The sequence below is a fragment of the Meriones unguiculatus genome, chromosome 19, assembly GCF_030254825.1.
Source record: "Meriones unguiculatus strain TT.TT164.6M chromosome 19, Bangor_MerUng_6.1, whole genome shotgun sequence".
Taxonomy (NCBI): Eukaryota; Metazoa; Chordata; class Mammalia; order Rodentia; family Muridae; genus Meriones; species Meriones unguiculatus.
Genome location: NC_083366.1, coordinates 26,016,924 through 26,023,680, shown reverse-complemented (window position 1 = coordinate 26,023,680; position 6,757 = coordinate 26,016,924).

Here is a 6,757-nt window from a genome sequence, read left to right as displayed (position 1 = left end):
CTTCTCTATCACTTTCACAGATAAAAATCCATTATTTCCTCAATAATGTATTGGCTGAATTGGAGTCAAACAAGACGTGATTGGAACTGAAAGCCATCCAGTCTTATTTTCCTCCGCTCCTCTGATTTACAGTGAAGCTTGGCTCTGTGCAGATGATAGTGACAAGAGCAAAAGTTGACATCAATTGGAGTTCCAGCAAGAGCTGTTTCTGTGTGGGAAAAAAATATCACCTTTTTTAACACGGGAGCAGCATTCGACAACACAGACAAGGCAGGGATGGATGCTAAAGAAGTAATTGTCACCTAGTGATTAGTGAACGATTGCTCATAATCATCTCCTTCAATAAACTCCACTGAAGAGAGCTGGATTATTTGAACATATTATAGTGTTAATTATGCTGGGCTGTATTTACAGCCTAATTTGTGTTTTTACAGTCTGTGACATATGAAAGCTTGAGCTAATTTTCAGTATCATATTGGGTGTTTGAAATTCACTATGTAGTGTCAGCTTCAAACATCAGCCCTTTCATCTAGCACCTATTTAGCCAAGTAGGGTTGGGAGGGGATGGTGTTGGGAAACCCATAAAACCTCCAGGAGTTCCAAAAATAAGTATCTATCAATTTCCATTTAAAGAGCAGGATAGGAATACTAAATGGCCGAGATGGAGCTTTGTCTCAATCATTATCAGCAAGAATTCCCAACACATATTGATTAAATGTTGTAACCACTAAATACTTTTGACTAACCTCTCTTGGAGTGACTGAATTTCTCTTTCACTACTAGAGCATACTCTGTCTACCACATTTAGAATCTGAACTGCTTAAGCAATGTTTATAGTTCCCCTTGCAATTCTGGTCAAAGTTTTTATTGGTCTTTATTTCATTTTGGAAGAAAGAAAGAAAGAAAGAAAGAAACAAACAAACAAACAAACAAACAAAACATTAAACTAAATCCATATCTTTGTAAGAAAGGGCTATTATTTGAAATAATTACTCTGTCAAAGGAGAGCCTGAATTAGTAGGAGTCAGTGTTTAACTCCTTAGTCTTTGATAATTTGAGCACATCTGCATGGACCACTAACATCCCAGGTAAAGAAGATCTGAACAATTATATCTTAAGAAAGATCTTTAAAAACTATAGAATTAGGCTCCATGCCACACCATTCTTTGACTACATACATCACAGGCATGTTGTCCTTTCTGCACTTCTATCCTACAGGCTGCCTGGTGCCTCCACAAGACTCTTGGTCCAGACTTCTCTTCATTGTTCCTCTTTAGAAATGTGAAGAAGGGGGCTGGAGAGATAGCTCAGAGGTTAAGAGCACTGACTGCTCTCCTAGAGGTGCTGAGTTTGGTGCCCAGCAACCACATGGTGGCTCACAACCATCTATAACAGGACCTGGTTTCCTCTTCTGGCATGCAGGTATACATGGCAGACAGAATACTGTGTACATAATAAATAAATAAATCTTTAAAAAAAAAAAAGAAAAGTGAAGGAAAGAATTTTTTATTGTATCGAGTTCTATTCTTTAATATAAAATCTGATAAATGATTTATGTTTCACGTAGCAAGTAAATAGATTTTTTCCATGATTAAGTATTATCAATAGTACAAAATCTACTAATTGTTTGATTTATTGTCAGCCACCAGGGGGACACATAGAAGAGAAATGTTAAGTGGCCAGCTCATTGGAAAAATATGAAAGGACACGAAGAAAGTGTTTTAGTTACTTTTGTCATTGCTGCAATAAATTTCTGGTAAAAGCAACTTGAAGAGTGCATTTATTTAGGCTCATAGTTCATACTCCAATACTTTTTTCAGGGGAAGTCATGGTGGTGGGAACTTGAGGCCACTGGCCATACTGAGTCCACAATCAGGAGTAAGGTAAAGATGCATGCTGGGACTCAGCTCTCTTTGTTCCTTTGATTCACGCTGAGACCCTAGACTGTGGAATAGTGCTGACCACATCTTTATATCTTAGTAGATTCAATGTAAAACTGCTTTCACAGATATGTCTAGAGGTCAGTCTTCTAGATGAATCTAGACCTTCTCAAGTTGGCAATCAACTTCAGCCATAGCAGGAGTCTTGATTGTCAGATTCACAACTAAGTATAACTTAGAACTTGATTTGAACCCACTTTGCAAAGTGTTAGCTCATAAGAAATGTTTTGTTTTGTTTTTTAACCAACAGCCTAACTATAAAAATTTTAAGAATCAAGAATTGATACTAGAATCAAGAAAATTTTGTGTAATTTTGTTTTGATTGGGTTTCGGTTTTTGGCTGTCTGTTTAAATTTATTGTTTGCTTTTGTCTTTGCTATACAACGAGAAATAGATACTTTACTTGTTTCACAAATTTAATTACTTGCTCCCATAAGCTCTGATCACAGAGCTTTATATAGTTAGACTGGGACACATTTAGTGAACACTAAGCAGCAATGTGTAGAGCTTGTGGCTTGGCCATATTAGCAGCCAGTGTGAGCCTTTGTAACTGCATGATCAACCAGATTAGCTAAGTAAAATGAAGCAGACCATGGACTTTAAAACAATCACAGCTCTCCATGTCCCAACTATAATGACATATCAGTCTATTTGATCTGAATAAATTTTACTATTTATTTTTATAAAAACTTAGAAAAGGGATATTTTGTGCAGGGCAGGAGAGATAATTCAGCAGTTATGACCATGTGCTGTACTTGCTTGACTGATTCAGCTCCCCTCAATTGTGTTGGGCACCTCACAACCACTTGTAACTCCAGCTCCAATAAGATTCAAACACCTCTGACAAAAAAAAGAAGTAGCCATTTCTTCTGCTCTAGAGATCTAATTGTCCCCACCCCCAGCATCACCCCTAGCTCTGTAACAAGAAAACTGCTGCTGCTTCTCTTCTTTCTGACCACACCTCTAACAAATTCCAAAGATCTTCACCCCAACCTTCTTTCCCCGTTTACTGCAAAGGCAGGAGCTGAGTCAGACAGGAAAACACCTCCCAGATCCAGCAGGCACCCCTGCTAATCCAAGTTCCAAGTGAATACACCAGCTCAACAGACCAGGAAAACATGCACTACACAACAATACACTCTCCAGAAAGCCAGAGAAGAAATAATAGCCAAGGAACAATACATCCACCCAATGAAGACAAATCCAAAAACTAACACTTATATCTGTAATTACCCCAAACCCAGATTTGTATATACCAGCATAAACACAAAATTAATAATAGCCAGGGCAGTATGTCTCCACCTGAACCCAGCTATCCTACTATAACAGGCCCTGGATAGTCCAACATAGCTGAACCACAAGAAAAAGACCTGAAAACAACCTGTATGAAGATGATAAAAGTTCTTAATAAGGAAATTAATAAATCCCTTAAAGAAATCTAGCAAAATACAGTGTGAGGAAATAACTAACTCCATTTTAAAACTCCAAGAAAACACAAACAGTGGGAAAAATGAATAAAACTGTTCAGGACCTGAAAATGGAAGTAGAAAGAAAACACAAATAGAAAGAATTCTGGGAATGAAAATTTAGGAATTTGAACTGAGAGACCAAAGAACTAAAAGTTAGGTTTTTAGGTTATTGGATTAAAGTTTAAAGAACAAGCATGAAAAAAGGTCGGGCAGGTGGAGATATGTCCAGCCATCTGCAGGGAGGAACCAGCTTTACTGCATTCTTTTCTGCCCACTAGAAATACAGTTGCTAGGAAACCAGCCGAGATCTCCCCTAAAGACAGCAAAACAAAGGAAGCCATATCCTTAATAGTTTTGGCACCTTCCCACAGCCAATCAGTTCAAAATGCAACATCCCCTTCTGTGTTTCAACCAATAGACTCTTGCCAGGCTGGAATTGCCCTGCTTTGGGCATGCTGGGAAGGACTGGGATCTTTAAATAAACCTCCTACCCTGAGCTCAAATCTCTACTTGTAAGCTATGTTCAAGCTTGTAATAAAAAGATTGTTGGAGGAGGGGCAACATGGCAGCGCCAGGAGGACTCTCATTCTGAGCAGCAGCAGCAGGATCAGCACAATGACCAGTAATCAAAACACAGTCATTGCGTTTCCCAGGTGAGAGGATATCCCACGGTGAGAGGATAACCCACGGTGGGGGATTCAATCAGCTTTTAACTCACCCGGCTAAACCACAGAAGAGATCCCCGTTCCGCCAGACGCTTAGCTGCCAGCTGCCAGCCCAGCCCCAGCCCAGAGCCACAAGCCAGTGTCTCTGGTCACGGTCCCAGACTGAACCGTGCGCTTCAGTCGAGAGATAAGCCAAGGGTAAAGGAAACGATTGGGACCGGCCTTAGGTCACCCAGACATCCCCTGGAAAAGACTCGGGTTCCACGGGCACCCCAGGAGCCACCCCGGAGCCAGAGCCGGGGACCCAGGCTCCGGCACCACAGAGCTCTGCCTGCCTGCGTGCCTGATTCGCCACCTGAGATAGAACTGTTGGCACCAGGGCACCAGCGAATGAGTTTCACTGTCTGGTGCAAACACACAGGGAGGGAAACAGCTGGTCTGATATCAGAGCACTCAGCTGACACCCCCAGCCTGAAAAGATCCCTGGAAAATTACCCAGCTTAGGGAGGCACCCAGGCTCCCAAAGGCCGCAAAGGCAGACACAGGCAGTTTCTGCGCACCAGACAGCTGGCAGAGACTGAGCCGCCATCACTCAGCTGTGCTCCAGACACAGGCAATTTCTGCGGCCAGCCAGCTGGCAGACACTGAGCAGTGTGCACCAGGGCAAAAAAAGACACTGGAGTCCGTGTCTACAGAGAATCCACAGGAAAGGAAGGAAACTGTACTGACTTAAATCACCCAATCCTTCCCTAGAAAAAGTCTAGCAGACCAGTAGGGCCGAGGCACCATCACTCAGCTGTGCTCCAGACACAGGCACAAACAGTTGCTGTGCGCCTGATGTCCAACTGGGTCACAGCAGCTGATCATTAAATTTACAACAAGAAACCCAGAAACAGGGCAGTTGCCCTCAGAACTTCCCTGAGTGAGAGGAGAACCCTCTCGACTAACAAAGACCACAGTTACCACTCTGGTCTATATCCCTGAGGTGAGCAACTCCTGAAAAAACACCAGCCATCCAGGGACTATACCCAAAAAGCTGAGAAGACATCCTTCAGGAAAAACCAGCTTTCTGCAAAGGGGATTCTCTCCACCACAGGATCCCCAGGAACCACCAGAAAATAACCCCAAACACCTAAGATAACACAATGGGTAGAGGCCAGCGTAAAAGCTCAAGCAACAAAAGACAGAGCAATATGGCATCTCCAGAATCCAGTTACCCAGGGGCAAGAAGCCCTGGACCCCCCAGCATAACTGAAATCCAAGAAGATGACCTAACAACTATGCTCATGAAGATGATAACAGAGGAAACAAATAAGATTCGTAAAGACATAGAGGAAGATAAATTCAAACAGAATATTGCCATCCATAAAGAAATAGAGGAAGCTGTAGCCAAACAGTTTATAGCCTTTAGAAAGGAAATGCTTAAAGCACTGAATGAAATAAAAGAAACAGAGTTGAAGGAACTAAAAGAAAAACAGGAAAGTACAATCAGACAGGCGAAGGAAGTAAACAAAACAACTCAAGACCTGAAGATAGAATTGGAAAAATTAAAGAAAATACAAATGGAGGAAATAATGGAAAGGAAGAATCTAGGGAAGAAAACAGCAACTACAGAGGTAAGCATAACCAACAGACTACAAGAGATGGAAGAAAGAATCTCAGGTGTAGAAGATATAATAGAAGAAATCGATGTATCTGTCAAAGAAAATGTTAAATCAAAAATTCCTGACACAGACCGTCCAAGAAATCCAAGACAATATGAAAAGACAAAACCTAAGAATAATAGGTATAGAGGAAAAAGAAGACTCCCTTCTCCAAGGCCCAGAAAATATTTTCAACAAAATCATTGAAGAAAATTTCCCCAAGCTAAAGGAGAGGCCAATTAGAATACATGAGGCCTACAGAACACCCAGCAAATTTGACCAGAAAAGAAAATCCTCCCGCCACATAATAATCAAAACAGTAAGTATACAGAACAAAGAAAAAATACTAAAAGCTGCAAGGGAAAAAGGCCAAGTAACATATAATGGCAAACCCATTAGAATCACACCTGACTTTTCAACAGAGACTATGAAAGCCAGAAGGGCCTGGACGGATATCATGCAGACCCTAAGAGAACATCGATGTCAGCCCAGGCTATTATACCCCGCAAAACTCTCAGTCCTCATAGATGGAGAAAACAAGATATTCAATGACAAAAACAAATTTCAACAATACCTACAAACAAATCCAGCATTACAGAAGACACTAGAAGAGAAAATACAACCCAGGAAAACTAGCTACATTCAAGAAAACACAGGAAATAAATAACCTCACTTCAGTAAAACAAAAAGCAACAAAGCACACAACCTGATGACCACAGCCAACATCAAAATCAAGGGATCTAACAGCAACTGGTCATTAATCTCTCTCAACATCAATGGACTCAACTCTCCAATAAAAAAGACACAGACTAACAGAATGGATACGTAAACTAAACCCAGCAATCTGTTGCATACAAGAAACACACCTAAGACACAAAGATAGACATTACCTGAGGGTAAAGGGTTGGAAGACCACTTTCCAAGCAAACAGACCCAAGAAGCAAGCAGGAGTAGCCATTCTAATATCTGATAAAATAGACTTTCAACCAAAATTAATAAAAAGAGATGGGGAAGGATACTTCATACTCATCAAAGGAAAA